We start from the raw sequence: 19,751 nt of genomic DNA, 5'->3' as shown, positions 1-19,751 counted from the left end.
TAAAACCTTCAAAGATGGTTAAAACATTAAAATATGCATATTGTTCATACTATGTAACATGAATTGTAAAAATTATATTCCTATGTTTCTATAAAACTATTATAATTTCATTCACAATTAAATATTCAATTAAAACCATTCTATTACACTCTGCACTTACAGAGGTAGTGAATACAGAAAAAAATTCCTCTACTTTTATCATTTACAATTTTCTCCTCATAAATGTTCTTATCATAACAAATTCACTAAGTAACCTTTCTCTTTTTCATTTGTAAGTTAGTGCAAGTCTGCATTTTTGGGAGAAAGGCAGTTGTCATTAACTCCACAGTCCAGCATAGTTTCCATGGAGCCCAGAGGGAGGGGGGTCCTCCTGCCACAAAGAGTTTTGTTTTGGAGAAGTAGTAGCAATGGTTGTAAACAGCATTGGGGAAAATCAATGTCTGAAAAGTAATTTTCCCTGAGAGTCTGGGCTTGGACCCATAACAAGATGAGAGCTTCTTTTCCAAAAATCTCTGAGCTCAGATGTCATAGAAAAGCAGGGAGTCTTGCCCTGTGCTTACAGTGATATGTTTATAGAAGCTCACTGACCGATTGAGTCCCGCTGCCTCACTCCCTGGGGCAGACAGACCTGAAGTTGTAGGATAGCTGCCATGGATCCAAGAATGAGACATGTGCCAGAGAGCCACTGCATACACCGACCATTCATTACCATAGACCAGACACACATTTTCTCGACAATATGGCAATTTGGTGGAAAGGAGCTTAGACAATGTATTTTCAGCCTTCCAGAGATGAAAGTAGCCATCTAGTGATACTGCTCCCAACTACTTGTTGTTGAAGGCTAAAGCTTGCACTGTGCAGTTGTCCGGGTTTGTATCCTCCTTGGATATCCTTTAAGGCTTAGTGAGTGATGTAAACATACAAAGGGATTGGTGATGTGTTATGTCTTGTATCACTTTTGGTCAACACATCATCTGTCATCTCCCAGAGTCCCATAAGACCATCTCGTGAGCCCAACGCTGCCATAGTATCGTTGATGGATACAAGAGAAAAGATCCAATTGCCTCTTCCATTGGCTAGGAGTGTTCTAGAAGGATTAAGTTCAATTGCATGGATTCCACAGCCCTGCTGTGTCCTACTTCCAGGTTTCTGGTCTTTCAGAATGGGAATCTTGGTGATCTGGCCTGTCCAGATATCCACGACAAAGAGTATGTTATACTTAGTGCTGCATACAAGGTGCAAAGTGACTATGATTCAACCACTGAGAAGCAAACTTATAGGTCCCGAGGTGAATTTCTCTCCCCCTTAGGAGACTGGGAAGTTGTTGCACTGTATTACCATGTCATACCTGAGAGTAGTTGGTCTCATTCTGGAGCCTGACTTCATGGTTCTTCAGATAGCACACTAGGGATAGCTTCACAGGTGGGGGGTGTCTTTTTGTTTGGTGCAGCGAGTGATCCCAACTATGGGCCCTGAGCATTATGACTGGCTCCTGGTGAGGCAGGCGCTTTCTGCTTCCTGCTAATTGCTTTCCCGGCAATATTGGGCAATGACCCTGCAGCCATATGTTAGGTTGCAAGGGGCCCCAGGGAGGTGGTTGATGTACTGGGCCCTGGGCTCTTTTGTGCGCCCAGCCCATGATGTAACCTTCCTATACTTATCATTTTTAATGGAGAAATAGAAGCAAAGAGTGAGGAGCAGGTCCAAAATACTTTATTGAATGATAATTTCTACAAAGGATTCTAAACAAAACATAAATGTTTAGTAGCTAAAATTAACAAGAAAAACATTATTTGGGTAAAAGAACCTAATTATTGTTTTAATGTTTTCTTAAGAACTTTGCTTACATGTAATTTTAAGATCGGTTCTTGATACATTATTTCCTATTAGTAGTTAACTTTCTTTGGATTTCATCTGAAAGCCTATAATAATACAGTGCACTTAAGATTTTTTTTTATTAAATTGCATGCATGCAAATTTGCAGTACAAACATGAGGTCAACTTAATTTTGTAATACAAACTTAATCTATACGAAAGAACTGCTTGGTTAAGGGGGTTTGGCTGTCTCACAGAACGACTACCATTTAAGCTCTTTACTCATTTCCCTGCGACGCTTGTACATGTTCAATAAAAATCGATGTGGGTGAAAAGCTATGAAATACTTTACCAACAAAGTAGAGAGAAAAAAAAATGGCTCACTAATTTGAAAATATACTTCAGCTACCTGTCATGAGCTAATTAAAAAAAAAAAAAAAAAAAAAAAAAAAGACATTTAATGGGAAGAAGTAGAGCCCTTGGCAGCATCAGTGGCTTCCACAGATGACTCTGCACATTCAAGTCTTAAATAGGATTTGCTGTCTCCCGGTCCTCCTCACTGAAATCAGAATCGCTTCTCCATGGAATAAGCCAGTTCGCTTTGGTGTAATAACTCCAGAAGCAAAGGGCAAATTGTTCCCCTCCTGAATTCTGTCTACTACTATTTAAAACAGCATCTTTTTCTACAGGCTGGCCTTAGAGATTGTTGTTTCTTGCACTTTCTTCTGAGTAATCACTTGCACATTTCCCTGAACACAGTGGCTCAAAGACAGACATTGTGTTTGTCACATTTTGGCCAGTAAAGATGGAGAAATTAAAATTTCTTACTTGAACATGGATTGTTTTTGCAAGGCTAATTTTATATTTCCAATGGCTTACCTATGCATACTTTGCCCCTCACTTGAAGAACTTAGCTTCCACTATTTATAGGTTTTGGTTCTTAATTTTTAAAATCTTCATTTTTGTGCATGAATATTTAGAGACCATCGCATCAGCTGAAGCTGTTATTTTTCACGTTTTGTTGAAGTAGCCATATTGCTTAGATTTCATGTGCAAAGCTTTCTTGTAATACTTAGAAGCACTAGCTAAGAAGTATCATCTCACAGGTACCTGGACCACTTCACAGTTCTGTCAGCATTGTGTCGAGGGACAACTTTTTTCTATCTCTTTGAACATAGTTGCTTCTCATCTCTTTAGTTGTAGCCAGGACAATACATAGGAATTGATACATCAGTGAAATTCAATTTTCTTGATAATTTCTTGACAATAGGTGATCAATGAGTAGCTATAAACATATATGTGGTTGCATATAAATGTATTTTGAAAAAGAGATTGATAGTATATCTTAAAGTTCCCAAATTGCTATTTTTAAGACAAAAGCATCTTTCCAACATCAGACACTTAAGAGGAAACATTGATTCAGTATTTGACCTGGAAAATGCAAGTATTGACAGAATAAAGAAAGAAGAGAAAATTCATCAGACAGAATAATTTCATACACTTTATGGGAGTATAATTACAGAAGGTATCTTTGTGATGCACCAAGTAGATGATTTTTGTTTAAGCTGAGTGGCTGCTGAGGGAGACTCAGTTTTGTCCACAGATGAGATCCATGAGAAGCTATCCAATGCTAAATGATCATCCCTAAGCACAAGTACATGGGAACAACAATAAATGGAATTAATAGAAAAAAGAGACCATTAATTGGAAAGGGGGAGATATGGAAAGAATTGTAGTGGGACTAATGAAAATACAGTATTTATGCATGAAATTCCCAAAAAATAAAACAGACTTCTTCCTTACAAAGAAAAATCCTAAATGCAACAAAACAAATAGATTATGAATGGAGAATCCAAACATGGCCTCTGACACTGTAACACAGCATTCATTATGATGTATAGTCATATATATATATATATATATATATATATATATATATATATATATATGACTATATTTCCAGTATTTTGAAATAATACAAGAAAAGAATAGAATAAATTGTCATTTTGATTGGAGCATGATAGTAAATATGACCGCTATCTTAATTTTTTTTCAAAATTTAAAAAGATAATATTTGAGTCATAAAAAACACTCTGTGTAAGAATTGTCAAAAATTGTAGGGCAAATTTCCTTCATGAAAAAGATCAGAAAATTCAAAATGAGAAGTTAGAAAATGGACACATGTTAGTTTAATTTCTGACTTCAGCCTATGTGTCAACTCACAATGTTGTTTGTATCTTCAGTTCTTGGTTTACCATATAACTAGGGGTTTCATCACTCTAACATTTTGACCTATATAGATTTTCAAGTGCACTGTGTATAGGAAAATTAACTTAATATTGTATCTGATTTTATTTTCAATAGCCTATTCTATTATTATTTTACTAGACATTACTTAAATATCATTGTATATTTTATTTACATTGTTTATTAATTTTTTCAATTTTTATTAGATATTTTCTTCATTTACACTTCAGATGCTATCCCGAAAGTCCCCTATAGCCTCCCCCTGCCCTGTTTGGTGACCCACCCACTCCTACTTCTTGGCCCTGGCGTTCCCCTGTACTGGGGCATATAAAGTTTGCAAGACCAAGGGGCCTCTCTTCCCAATGATGGCCAAATAGGCAATCTTCTGCTACATATGCAGATAGAGACACGAGCTCTGGGGTACTTATTAGTTCATATTGTTGTTCCACCTATAGGGTTGCAGACCCCTTCAGCTCCTTGGGTACTTTCTCTAGCTCCTCCATTGGGAGCCCTGTGTTCCATCCAATAGATGTCTGTGAGCGTCCACTTCTGTATTTGCCAGGCACTGGCATAGCCTCACACGAGACAGCTATATCAGGGTCCTTTTAGCAAAATCTTGCTGGCATGTGCAATAGTGTTGGCATTTGGTGGCTGATTATGGAATGGATCCCCAGGTGGGTTAGCCTCTGGATGGTCCATCCTTTCATCTCAACTCCAAACTTTGTCTCTGTAACTCCTTCCATGGGTATTTTGTTCCCTATCCTAAGGAGGAATGAAGTATTCACACATTGGTCTTCCTTCTTCTTGATTGTATTCTAAGTTTCTGGGCTAATATCCACTTAGCAGTGAGGGCATATCAAGCAAGTTCTTTTGTTACTGGGTTACCTCACACAGGATGATATCCTCCAGATACATCCATTGGCCCAAGAATTTCATAAATTCATTGTTTTCAATAGCTGAGTAGTACTCTATTGTGTAAATATACCACATTTTCTGTATCCATTCCTCTGTTGAGGAACATCTGGTTCTTTCTAGCTTCTGGCTATTATAAATAAGACTGCTATGAACATAGTGGAGCATGTGTCCCTATTACTAGTTGGAACAACTTCTGGGTATATGACCAGGAGAGGAATTGCTGGATCTTCTGGTAGTACTATGTCCAATTTTTCTGAGGAACCACCAGACTGATTTCCAGAGTGGCTGTACAAGCTTGCAATCCCACCAACAATGGAGGAGTGTTACTCTTTCTCCACATCCTTGCCAGCATCTGCTGTCACCTGAATTTTTGATCTCAGCCATTCTGACTGGTGTGAGGTGGAGGATAGCAAAAACTATTCTCAACAATAAAAGAACCTCTGGGAGAATCACCATGCCTGACCTCAAGCTGTGCTACAGAGAAATTTTGATAAAAACTGCATGGTACTGGTACAGCAACAGACAGGTAGATCAATGGAATAGAATTGAAGACTCAGAAATGAACCCATACACCTATGGTGACTTGATCTTTGACAAGGGAGCTAAAACCATCCAGTGGAAAAAAGACAGCCTTTTCAACAAGTGGTGCTGGCACAACTGGTGTTCATCATGTAGAAGCATGCAAATTGATACATTCTTACCTCCTTGTATAAAGCTCAAGTCTAAGTGGATCAAAGACCTCCACATAAAAACCAGAGACACTGAAATTGATAGAGGAGAAAGTGGGGAAAATCCTCGAAGATATGGGCACAGGGGAAAAATTCCTGAACAGAACAGCAGTGGCTTGTGTGGTAAGATCAAGAATCGACAAATGGGATCTCATAAAATTGCAAAGGGGAACAGGATGGGGGGAGGGTATAGGAGACATTCAGGATAGCATTTGAAATGCAAAAGAAGAAAATATCTAATAAAATAAGTTTAAAAAATTTCAAAGCTTCTGTAAGGCAAAAGATACTGCCAATACAAAAAGGCCACCAACAGATTGGGAAAGGATTTTTACCAATCCTAAATCTGATAGGAGACTAATATCCAATATTTACGAAGAGCTCAAAAAGCTGGACTCCAGAAATTCAAATAACTCCATTAAATAGTGGGGTGCATAGCTAAACAAAGAATTCTAACTGAGGAATATAGAAGGGCTGAGAAGCACTTGAAAAATATTCAACATCCTTAATCATCAGGGAAATTCTTATTAAAATTTTATTATAGAAAAATATTTTTAATCAATTGAACCTGAAAGATTTCTAGCCATTAATATTTTGCCCCTTCCCTCTCCTGCTTGCTCCAGCCCATAGGTTTGTTTGTTTGTTTGTTTGTTTGTTTCTCATTACAAATTTTTGTGAGCCACCATGTGGTTGCTGGGATTTGAACTCATGATCTTTGGAAGTCAGTGCTCTTAATTACTGAGCTATCTCACCAGCACTCTAGCCATGAATTTTTATGCTCATTAATAGTTACAGTTAATCTCACTGTGGGAATATTTAAAAGCAAGTTATCCCATCCTGATGAAATTTTAAGAAGGTTCATAGGATAGAATAGTATGCTTTGATTTCAGGAAACATTGTGGGTAGTGGAGATAATAGTCAGAGTTAATATTTGAGGATACCAAATAGTGGGAGAGTGCCAAAAATATGTACCAATTGGGCATAATTGAAGAAAGATATATAGAACTAAACCAGATTAAAATTGTTTCCTGTTAGTAACAGCATACAGAAGTTCTTTGGCAGATATTTTGTTTCAAAAATAGATAATTAGGAAAGTCAATTCAGAGATGAGTTGAGAACAGCCTTACTATTCTCATCTGTAGCAGACATGTGTGGAGTGATTTTCATCACCTGGTGGATACAGAACTGAGGGGATTCTAACAGTATTTCTAACATCAGGACATACTGAATCAGAACATTATTGCCTGATTATAAGGAGAAAAAAAGCAGGGAGTATCTAGTTATAAGTTCTACTCACTGAATATGAATTTACCATCTGCCATTCAGGATTATCTAGAGTGGGAAAAGCAGAGAGAAGGATGGATGAATACTACATGCACAGAAGAAAGATAGATAGACAGATACACAGACAAACAGATAGATAAAGTAATTGGCCAGTGGAGTCTAAGAAGTTCTACCATCTTATGTCTGCATGCTGGAAAACTAAACTTTTAGTTCAGTCTTGAGTGTGAAGAACTGTAGTTTTAATTATCTTCCAAGGGAGAAAAGCTGAGAACCTAGAGCACTACTGGTATGAAGCTTAAAAAACCAACACAAATACCAGATAATGTAATATTTTATAGCAGAATAACATTGTTTCCAAGTTAATAAGAGAGAAAATTTACCCTTCTACTGGCCACTTTGTTCTATACTTATAAATATCTATAGGGTACAATATAATATTCTTATAAATATAGTATTATGTATTAATTATCAAGATATTTAAGCATATCTTGTATTAAAAGGTTTATATCTGTTATGATATTTAAATTTATATCTCATTGCTGTTTTAAGATATGTAGTAGCATCTTATTGACTATATCCATATACAAGGCGGCAGAACCTATTCTTGCTATCTTGCTGAGGTTTTGTACCGATTAACTAATCCCTCTCTTTTCTCTAGTGCTCTCATTTTACATGAACTTGGTGACTGATATTATGTTCCCTACTTCTATGAATTTTGCATCATTTAGATTCTGAATATTAATAAAACTATTCAAGATTTACATTTTGCATTTGGCTTATATCATTTGAAATTATGATCTTTTGTTTCCTGCAGATTGATTAAAAACAAAAGGGACTTTTCTTCTTCTTGCTAGGTAAATAGTATTCTGTTGAATACATGAGGTGATACCCCATTTTTTGATCATCATCAGCTAAGAGATACTTACTATTAATTTTGTGCATTGCTTATTATGAATGTTTAATGAGCACACAAATACAAGTATTGTTACTAAAACCACACACATCCACACATACATACAACCACACACACACACACACACACACACACACTTATAAACATGTATGCATACATTCATAGAGGAAGGGAAGAGGGGAGGGAGTAAGGGAGAGACACAGAGAGATACACAGAGAGCCAGACACAGAGAGAGACATAAACACAGATACACACACACACACACACACACACACACACACACACACACACAGACAGAGACAGAGAGAAACAAAGATAGAGAGACAGAGACAGACAGAGACAGACAGAGACAGAGACAGAGAGAAACAAAGATAGAGAGACAGAAAGAGATGGAGGGAGGTGGAGAGGGAGAGAGAGGAGAAGGATGAAGGACACCTTTACATTTGGAAATTTACCTAAAATTGTCAGGCTTAGAAGCAAAACATTCTGAAGAAACTTTCTAGATAAATGTCTTTTCCTAATAAGCAAAAAAAAAAAAAAAAAAAGGAATAGAGGACTTTTGCTGGCCTCTTTTATCTTCTTTTCTAATAACAAGTGTAACATATTTTATATGCATGCATTTTCAGAATTGTCTACCTTTGCTACATCAAAAAAGAAACAAGAGTCTCAGAATAGAAGATTGAATCTCTGTTCTTGACTATCCTGTCATTGCTAACTTTCAGCACATGGGCTATGTATAAGAAAATATTCTCAACGTTTCTAAAAGAAGTTTGATCTTCTCTAAATTACCAGAGCTATATATGTGTTATTAACTTGCCCAGTGTATTTGCAGACACTGATGGATATCACTATATTCTGTGGCTCCCAATTGTGTGGTTCCAGGGCACTTTGTTTGGAGTGTGGGAATGTCTTTGCCTGTTAACTTTGGTTATATTTAATGCATTCCAAAAACGCACTAAGCTTGACAATTCCTTAATATAAAATAAATTGTGGGTAAAATGTGAAATAGTTTCTAAGCAAAACAATGTATGATGTTCACATACATGTATATAAAATACCCAATCCTTTATTATGAAAGTTTTATAATATAATACAAATTTCTGCACATACAAATGATATATGTATAATTATCTGATATGTATTATATAAGATATTCTTATAATTGTGATTGATAAATAATCTTTTTTATTTCTAGGAAGGAAAATACTCACGCATATATTTTGGTTGAACAATGTTAGGAAATACTTCTGTTTTAGAAAGCAGAAAACATATAAGATTTTAATGTATAAAATCAATAAATGAGCTTATTAAATATATCTTCACTGCAGAAAGATGCCTCACCATTTTTGTTACCCAAGTGTCCACAAAAGTTCATACTGAATCACAGCTATTTATTTGGAAGCTCCACAGTACACTAACACAGAAACCTTACCATGGGATTACAATTCAAGATAAATAGGTTTTCATAAGTATTAACAAGGTTAACAAGGAGTGGGATGTATGAGGTGTTTGAAAATGATGTAAGTATGTTATATAATCAAAAAGTTTTTTATATATATGATATGTCTAATTTTTATGTGTTTGCTAGAATGTTTTGTTACAGATTTAATTGTATTCCCACTTCTAACATTGTAAGTGACTGGAATAATCTCAAGTTCACATGGAATATGATTTCTTTTTGGAAACACAAGTATTGCATGAAGGAATAGCAATATTGAAGCCACATTGGGGTAGGGAAGGAGTTTCATCTATCATGTCACACATTTCTCGTCTTCTCCTTAACCTTATAAAAATTTCCCTTCCAAACATTCCCATTTATCTCTCATTGCTCTCTTTCAAATTCATGGCCCCTCTTATCATATATATATATATATATATATATATATATATATATATATATCCTTAAGTATGCATAATGTTACTTGTGTGTTTTCAAGACAGACTATTGGTATTGGATAACTCATTGGTTTGTTGGTTTTCCTGGGAAGTCTACTCCTGCTGTCAGCACTTTGCACAGAGTTGAAGCTCTGTGTGCCTTCCTCTGTCTACATTGTCTGTTGTTCTAGTTCAGCTCACGTGTAGGGAGTCATTTTGCTGAGCCTTTACAGGTATTGCTGCTGATATTACTAAGAGAAACAATCTGAAAGACAACTTCTTGAACTTCTGGCTATTACAACCTTTCTACCTTCTGAGATTTCAGTATAGGAGTTGTTTTATTGGTACGCTTGCTCAGACCTGGTTCCACAAATCTGTATTATGAATGTATATGTTTTTTGTAATGATATATCTGCTACAAAGACAGATTTCTTTGATGAGAGGTGGGGTCTACACCTATCTGTAGGCACAAAGACAAATGTTTAAAAGGTAATTAGGGATTATGTTGGTTTGCTAAAATGGTGATTTATAGGTTCTCCTTCAAAATTCATGACTTCATTAGCTCTGAATAGTTGGCTAGGTTTTTAGTACCAGTCTTGAATTTTCTCTTGAACATTAGTTTTTAAGTCCAATTAGACAGATTTAATTACTGCCAAAGTAAATGCTAAACATATTTCTATTTCCTGTGTGTATTTAACTTTCTTACCTCTTATTCATCTCAAAGCTTGTTTTCCGTTTCTTTTAAGTTATTTTCTTTCTCGGTCTCTTTAATAGCTTTATTGCTGTATCATTATTTAACAAAGATGTTTTAGCTATATATTTTTAATGTCTGTATAAATCATAGTCAACACATTCTCGAATATCTGAAAGGGATTTGTTAAAAATGAAAGTTTCACACTAATAGAAATATATTTGAATTATTTATAAAGTGACATAAGATGTATTTTTCATCTGAAAATGTCATGTTTTTGTTTTTTTTTCTGTTATATCACCATGTAGTTAAGTTAACCTTCTCTCACTGCATTCCACTTTGTGTCTTACTCATACATCCAGATGGAACTAATGGTTTACATATAAATGTTTATGATGGCAGAACCATTAGTACTGTTTGACCTGTGCAAATCTAATTAAATTTATAAAAATGTTTTTGCTAATTTAGGTTGACAACTAGTTTAAAACATTATATATCATTGTTAGGTACTTGATTCTATCCAGGGACTTATATTAAAACATAACATATTTGAATTTTCACATTAGTTATTTTATTTTTTTCTTAATCCTTTTCCAAATTTAAACTGCCTATTTTTTTGATGTAGTAAGATTTCCTTAAATGAAAAATGTTTTTTTTCTTGGAGATAAGGAATTACAGTTTCCCAGACTATACAGTCTCCTCTTCAAGGGTAGTTTTCTGATGAACTCATACAGTAATCTCTTGTGAAGTTTATAATTAATCATAAAATATAATTTAATATACAAGTTTTAAAGAAAAGATGTCACATGGAGGAAGAACCATGGGTAGTTTTAATATTTTCTTCATCCCATGACTTATAGAAATTCTTAACCTTCTAAACTTGAGAATAAAGATGTGTGGCGTGGAAGCCTGGTAATAAATGAGTCTCTTATAAGTCTGTTAATCAGATGTAACAGGTTAGTTTGTAAACAAAAGATTGGATTGAGTTACATACTAGCTAGGGTTACTCCCTTTAGTTTGTAGATGCCTATGAATCTTTTCCCTTCTATATATCACTGAGTGCCCTACTCAGGTGGGTCCAGTGACTGTAGGCATTTGCAATTAATTATGCCAAGATTCAATGCTTTATGAGCATTAAAATGGTGATATAAATGTTTTCATTAGGGTTGATGCTGTATTCTCTCTATCTTTGCAGCCATGCATCTCCATGCTCCTGTTAACAAGGAGGAGGAGGTATAAATCCTATGCCTATGGGAATAAACATAAATACTTAAATGATGCTTTGATGTTATGATAATTCATTTAGCTAACCAGCAATTTTGTTCTTGTCCCTATGACCTAATACTGCTTCAGTCATGGGTCTTTGATAAGGAGGTATGGATTCTCTTGTGTTTAACAGGCCTAAAATGCAACCAGAGAATGATTGGCTACCCCATCACTGTAGTGCTTCTATTTTCTATCGGGTACAACTTACTTGCCAGGTTGGTGTTGTAAATCTATAGAATTCCCAGCTTTGTAAATACATTTTCCACCAGAGTCTGCACAGTCCCATTCATAACTATTAAATCTTGTGGGCATTTTCAGCTTTCTTACACCTTGTCTTACTTATTTACATGTAAAATGAGGGAAGTTCTCTGCAATAGGTTCTTACTATCTAGCTGTAATGAGTAACCAAGAGGAACAACAAAAGTCTGTATTGCTTTGGGGTCTCTAAGTCCTCTCTGATATGGATCTCCAATGAAGGTATTGCATATTTGACTACAAGTATTTTCTTTGGTGATCTACTTCAATGCCACAATTGGAAAGCCTTGTAAATACCTTAAAACTCTTTTCAAATGGTTTTCAAATGGCTGGGTTTGTGTGTAAACTTGACGTAAGCTGAAGTTTCACAGAGAAAGGAAACTTCATTGAAGAAACGCCGCAATGAGATCCAGATGTAAGGCATTTTCTCAATTAATGATCAAGGATTGAGAGCCTAGCCCAGTGGTGGTGGTGTCATCCCTGAGCTGGTAGTCTTGGTTCTATAAGAAAGCAAGCCGAGCAAGCCAAGGGATGCAAGCCAGTAACTTCTCTCCATGGCCTCTGCATCCACTCTTGCTTCCTGACCTGCTTGACTTTCAGTACTGACTTCCTTTGGTGATGAACAGCAACATGAAAGGGTAAGCTGAGTAAACCCTTTCCTCCCCGACTTGCTTCTTGATCATGATGTTTTGTGCAGGAATAAAAACCCTGACTAAGACAAGGTGTAAGATAATATGTTTTCAACTATTTTTTTTTTCTCATGCCTCCTTCATTTTGGTTCAGTAACTTTTTTTTTTAATACCTTGTCTCAACACAGGACAACAACCAGCACATTGCATTTGATTTCAGATAAAGGTGTCTAATAAAAGTGTGACCTTATTAAAGTTATCTTTCTCTCATATTTAATTAAAAATCTAGAACAAGTATGTGTCCTCCAGTTGGTAATATTTTCTAATAATATTTCAAAAATCACATATATTACTAGTAATTTATAATTCTGTTTAAAAATAGAAATCTTAAAACTTGTATGTAATTATTTTGTCATGTGTGTATGTTCTTTTTCTAAAGACTGTGATGGTGACTTCTAAGGGGAACTTAGTGTGATGTATCATAAACACTTAAAATTAAAATCTTTATAATGAACTATTAATCTTCCCTTTACTAGCAACTATCAAAAACACATATGATCATTTTATATGGAAGACAGCTGACACACACAAAAATATTAAATAACTTACAAACATTTCTACAGAGTTATTAAAAGGATATGAGCCTTTATAAAAATTCAGTGTGTGGGCACTGGGTTTTATGTTAATGTTTACTTTTAGATTAAAAAAATACTTGTAACAATAATATAGTACTTTTGATTTTAAAAGGTAATTAATGCTATATACTTAAGATTTAACTAATGAACAATAAAAACTGAGATATAGTTAAACTAACAATCTCATCATTCTAAAATACATTAAAATGCAAATAGTATATTTCAGTGATTTGGAAAATTGTATTAGGTTTCTCTAAAAAGTGTGAAAACTTTTCAGAATTATCCTTTCAGAGCTATAATTGTATAGGATAATAATGCAGACAAAATAAGCAAATTGAATAGATCACACAAACCATCTGGGAAATTTATTGAAGTTTCCATTTGCATATCTCATTTATTATTATTTTTATTACACAGCTGATTACTTATCCCAAACCACAGTAGTATACATTTCACCCGTTGTACAAATATTTCCACAATTCAAATTATACAATTGTTGATCCGCAGTGTGTTCATAATCCAGATGGGAAAAATATTTGCAAAAACTAATCATAACTAAAGCAATCTGAGAAACTAAAAGTGAATTCCAAAGAAAAATGAAAAGGAACTTTTTTGAAAATACATTCTTATTGATTTGGTAACATAAGTAGTTTTATCAAATACCTTAATAGAGTTCTTGAACTGTACATTTAATTTGGTTCAGTATGTTTATTTGGAGGATAATAGATAAATAATTAATAATTATAAGAAAATAAGAATATCTAATAATTTTTCTAAAGTTGCAACAGTGAAAGGAAGTTCTATAGATTTAGCAGTAAACATCATAATAATCTAAGCATTCCTTAGTTGTGTGTAGTTCATTGTTTAGAGTTAATGTCTCATGAATGTCCTCCTTCCATATTAGCACATTTTATGTTGTTGAAGTACCATTTTGTAACTTTTGACATTCATAGGAGACATCTTATTGCAAACGCTTTATCATTTAATTTTTTTTAATCTTTCTTGCACACACTCCCACAGTGACTCTGAATATTATGTGCATATTCAATTAAACATTTATAACAGAATTACAAAGTAGATGTATCCATTTGGATTAGAGTCTACAACTTGGCAATTTGATTGCTGGTATTTTTCTGTAATGGTCATCATCTCTTTAAAAGAGAAGATTCCTTGATGAAGGGTAAGGAGCACCTATCTGTGAGTATTATAACAAGTTTTGAGGGAGCAGTTAGGGATTATATAGGTTTAAATAATGATGCAACCCAAAAATTTAGAAGGAAAAAAAAAAGAACAAACCAATTTCAATCTAGGATTTTGTCAAGAAATAATAAAAGTTACAGCATAAATCAATGAAATAGAAACAAGGAAAATAAAACAAAGAGTTTTCTTAAATCAATCTAAGACTTGGTGTATGTTTGCATATTTGGTTTTTAGAAGATAAACAAGATTTAAAGACCCTTTGCCCAACTAACAACAGCAAATAAAGAGAGGACCTAGAGTAACAAAATCAAAATTGAGCATTGAAACATTACACTAAACTCTGAAGAAAGCCATACTACATAAGTGAATACTTTAAAAACAAGTACTCCATTAACCCATAAAACTTAAATAAAATGGTCAAATTTCTACATTGAGACAAGCTACCAAAATTATTCTAATAAACCCATAACAATCAAATTGAAATAGCAATGAAAAGTCTTCTGAATAAAGAAAGTACAGGTTCTGATAGTTTCTCAGCAGAATTCTATAAGAAATTCAAAGAGGATCTCTAGTCAATGCTTCTTAAGTGATAAGGAAGGAAGGAAGGAAGGAAGGAAGGAAGGAAGGAAGAAAGAAAGAAAGAAAGAAAGAAAGAAAGAAAGAAAGAAAGAAAGAAAGAGGGGGGAAAGAAGGAAGAAAGGAAGGAAGGAAGGAAGGAAGGAAGGAAGGAAGAAAGAAAGAAAGAAAGAAAGAAAGAAAGAAAGAAAGAAAGAAAAAAAGAAAGAGGGAGGAAGGAAGGGAGGGAAGAAGGAAGGAAGGAAGGAAGAAAGAAAGAAAGAAAGAAAGAAAGAAAGAAAGAAAGAAAGAAAGAAAGAAAGAAAGGGGGATGGAGGGACAGAGGGAGGAAGGAAGGAAGGAAGGAAGGAAGGAAGGAAGGAAGGAAGGAAGGAAGGAAGGAAGGACTGCTCCAATTTTTTTCTATGAAGTCAATGTTATTCTAATATCCAAACTAGATTAAGACAAAACAAAAATAAGAAAACTAAGACCGATGTCATCAATGAACATAGACCCCCCCCCCCAAATACTCAGTGAAATACTTGCAAACACAATACTGAAATACTTTAAAAAATTATCCATCATGATCATGTTGACATTTTCCCTGAAACACAGGGGTGGTTCAACTTGCATAAGTCAATAAATGCAATAAACCACAGAAAAGAATGAAAGGTAAAAGTCACAGGATCATTTTAATAGATGTAGAAAAAGACTTTAAAAAAATTCAACATGCATATATGATACAAATCCTTGATGATGTTCCTAGAAGGAACATACATAAACAAAATACAAGATAAGCTTAAGAAACCCACAGACAATATCATTCTACATGAAGAAATACTTGAAGCAATTTTACAGACTTTAAGAATGAGACAAGTACCTACTCATGTTACTTTTAAATATTAGGCTTCAAACACTAGCTGGGGCAAGAAGAGAAGGTAATGGAAATAGGTACACATAGGAAAAGAAGTCAAACTATCTGATAACAGACATGTATACTACATGAAGGATTACAATAATTCTATCAGAAAACTTCTGGAATTGATAAACACATTTCTCTGTGATATATATATATATATATATATATATATATATATATTTACCACACACAAATGAATAGTTTTTCTATAGGCCAGCAACAAAAACAGATAAAGAGATGTTGCAGGTTAACACTATCCTCTAGGGGAAATAAAATTTCTAGGAAGAAACCTAACCAAGAAAATGAAGGCTATTTACAGTGGAAACTTTAAACTTTGTAAGACCAGGTCTGGGTGTAGTCAGAGAAGATGCATCTAACCGTCAAAAGACTGGAGGCCTCAGGGATCTTAGAGGTCTGGTTGGGTGGGGTATGGGGAGGTGGGGGCATCCTCGTGGAGAAAGGGGTGTGGGGAGGAGGTATGGGATGTGGACCAAAGGCGGGGAATAAAATCTGAAGTGTAAATTAAATAATTAATTAATTAAAGATTAAAAATGAAGAAGAAGAAAAAAAGACATTAGAAATTTTAAGGACCTCCCATAGTCATGGCCTGGTTGAATTGATAGTGTGAAAATGATAATTTATACCAAATCAGTTTACACTGTCAATGCAATAGCAATCATATCACTGTAATCTCAGCAAAAGTGGGATCCTACTTTGTAACTCAGTTAAGAAATAAAAAGTACTCATTATTGGGAACAAAATAAAATAAATGGGATCCCAGAGGTGGCACGGGAAGTTGTGAGGAAAAAGATGCCCAATGCCCTGCCAGAGTTTCTCTATTCTCTGGACAGTCAGGCATGGGGAGACTGCCAGGCGCTTTCCACTAGGCCCAGGTGGGCATTGCCTCTGACCCACGTGGCAGAGAGTAGAGAAGGGGCAGCCCCAACGGGAACAGCCTCCCCCAAGCTACTTTGTTAAAGCCACCAGAGTTGTAGGAAGAGGGAAGAGGGAAGAGGGTAGAAGTTCCCAACAATGAGCAGAGTGCACAGAGGGCCTAGATGAAGCAGAGCAGAGACTCTATGGTTTAAGAGCTTTATTATAGAAATGTAGGGAGAAAGAGAGAAGGGAGGGAGTGAGGGAGAGAAAGAGAGAGAGAGAGAGAGAGAGAGAGAGAGAGAGAGAGAGAGAGAGAGAGGAGAGGAAAGAAGAAGACAAAGAGAAAGGGAAGAGGAGAGAGAAGAGAGAGAAGACAAAGGAGTGAGAGTAGGAGGGTAAGAGTAAGAGAGTGTGGTGGGGCTGAACACCTCTATTTATGGTCTTCACTGTTGCTAGGTAACTGGGGAAGAGTTTAGCCTGAAGGTCAGAAGCTTGGGCCATTGCTTACCTGACCACTGACCATGCTTCTCTTGTGGGGACTGTGGGAGGTGGTACCTTAGGCAGGGGCCAGAGTTCCAGGAGCTTGTCATGAGGGTGAATTATGACCAGGGTTCAGACCTCAGCTCAACTGGATACCAGCCTGCAATTCCCCACTGCTCATGATATACTATTGGATGAAATATCAAAGTTTGCTTTTCTAAAATTCCAAAATGAGATAAAAATATCTGTCTTCAACTCATTGTCTTCTTAGCAGTAATTTTAAATTACCAAGTTGTTTATGTATAGTATTCCTTTAATCTTAGGACTCAAGCAGCAGAATGCAGGTAGATCTCTATTAGTTGGAGCATAGACTGGTCTACTTAATGAGCTCCAGGACAGTCAAAAATATATAATGAACCCTTGTAAAAAATTTAAAAAAAGAAAAAAAAGAAAAAGAAACACAAACAAACAAAAAATAAAAACAAGCAAAAAACCCAAGAAAAAAACTAAATAAATAAAATGTCAAATTAATCCTCTAATTTAGACTATATACTCAACTAATGAGCCCAGAGGTTTTAAAAATGACTCTAGGAGTTCAAGTCTTGATTATAATTAATGCAATATGACAACTAGAATCAAAGCCAATTTTCATTTCATGTATACCTCAATAATGCAAATAAAATTTGATAACATAATTAATGCAGCACCTTTTAAGAATATTAACAGTATAAAAGATACCCATGAAAAAAACATTTTTGGAGTCATTTTTACTACAGGTTTTCAATTAAATTAAATTAATTGTATGTGTGATTTTCAATTGTATGAAAATTGTTTATACCATGGCTCAGATTATGTAGCAAACCTAACAGAAAGCTCAATAGATTGTATGCCCTGTGTTAAAGTCAGGACTGCAGAGAATAGTAATTCATGCATCCTTGCATCAAATTCCTCATCCTCATGTGATAGTTTATACATAAGTTTTTCATTTTAATGGACCTTCAAAGTAAAATTTGTGAAAAGCATTCATTTGTAATAGCATATACCAGACATTCAGACTTTTTCCATGAGAAGAATGTAGCTATCTTTCCAAACCCCTCAATATTAATTTGGGAATGGTTCTTGGCTGATCCATATCAGCAAGCAGGATCATAAAAGAAGCCTGAATGGCTGAACCTTTTGCAGTTGTTGTTGTCTACCAGAAGGACATGCTGAGAATCATCATCTCTCTCTATCAAGAAGAATGATCCTTACATTAAATACTTGCATGAATTCTTAATATAACCAAACTCAGCAGATTTCTTCAGTCCTAGTTCAATAATATGATTAAGCTATTTATTCATAAACAGTAAATGAAATATTATATTTGCACATATTTATTTTTAGGTTTGGGGTAGTTTGTATAATTTCAATATGAGAAAATCTATAAGAAATATTAATATTGTAATAATGCTAACACCAAATACCTTATAGTATGCTTTACATGTTGAAACATTTTTCTGTTTGTAAACATATGTTAAAAGACAAACTTTTAGCCAGACTGACCAGAGGGCACAGAGACAATATCCATATTAATAAAATCAGAAGTGAAAAGGGAAACAGAACAATAAAATATATCTTAAAATAATTATTCTGTTTGTTGAATATCAGTAGTTGAAAATATTAAATCATGTACTGTCGCTACCATCTCCAACCAGCAGAAAAGAAGCAACAAAACTGATGTCCTTCTCAAAGCAGTTTATTCAGGAACATAACTATGTGCAGTAAAAAGATCCCCTGACCTCTCTTGGCCATCCCCTTTTATACCCTCTAGTCCACTCCCCATCACCCTATTCCATGTAGGCACAGTTCATTGGCACAGGACTACATTTGTCACAGCATCTGATCTTTCGTCGTGGTGCATCTGTGCAGTGCAGTTTAATGGACGTGGCTATCTTGAGGGATATGAGGAAGTCAGTTATTAGCTGTTAGACTTGGGTGCAGTCCCGAGCGCCATCTTGGGGCCACAGCCAAACCCACTCCTCACATCTCCCTCTTATTCTTTAATTTGGCAGAGAGAATGCCTGTCTTAGGTTGCCCCCTGCAACAATGCTCCTTACCCCTCACCAGGAGACAGACAGCAGTGGTCTGATCCTTGTCTTAGGTTGGTAACATGCCCAGGGAGTCTTACCCATCATTGACTACTTCTCTAGCATGCCAAGCCACACTTGAGGAGATTGTCCCATCTCCAAAGCTGCAAAGGCTTGTATGAACAGAGCTTAAGCCCTGCGATAGCGATGTTGCATGCAGCAGATGCACCAAAAGGCTAGGACACTGATGAGCACGCAGCACAGTGCCAATCCACCAATACTGGCCCATTCCTTTAGGACATAGCAGTGGCAATCCAATTTGCAAGTCCTTCAGCCATGGAAACATCCACCCAAGTGGAATTGACCTTTTGAGTCTAAACAAGGTCATAACCAAAAGGGCCTGCA

The 19,751-nt window shown here is 35.4% G+C and overlaps 1 pseudogene; it reads right to left on the bottom strand.

Annotated features, from left to right (window-relative positions):
* Nucleotides 1-316: 316 nt before the first annotated feature.
* On the bottom strand, nucleotides 317-1,565 carry LOC110330302 (annotated as a pseudogene).
* Between the last annotated feature and the right edge of the window lie 18,186 nt (nucleotides 1,566-19,751).

The sequence above is a fragment of the Mus pahari genome, chromosome 13, assembly GCF_900095145.1.
Source record: "Mus pahari chromosome 13, PAHARI_EIJ_v1.1, whole genome shotgun sequence".
Taxonomy (NCBI): Eukaryota; Metazoa; Chordata; class Mammalia; order Rodentia; family Muridae; genus Mus; species Mus pahari.
The sequence above is the reverse complement of the archived record's forward strand: the minus strand, read 5'-3'. Positions and strand labels throughout refer to the sequence as shown.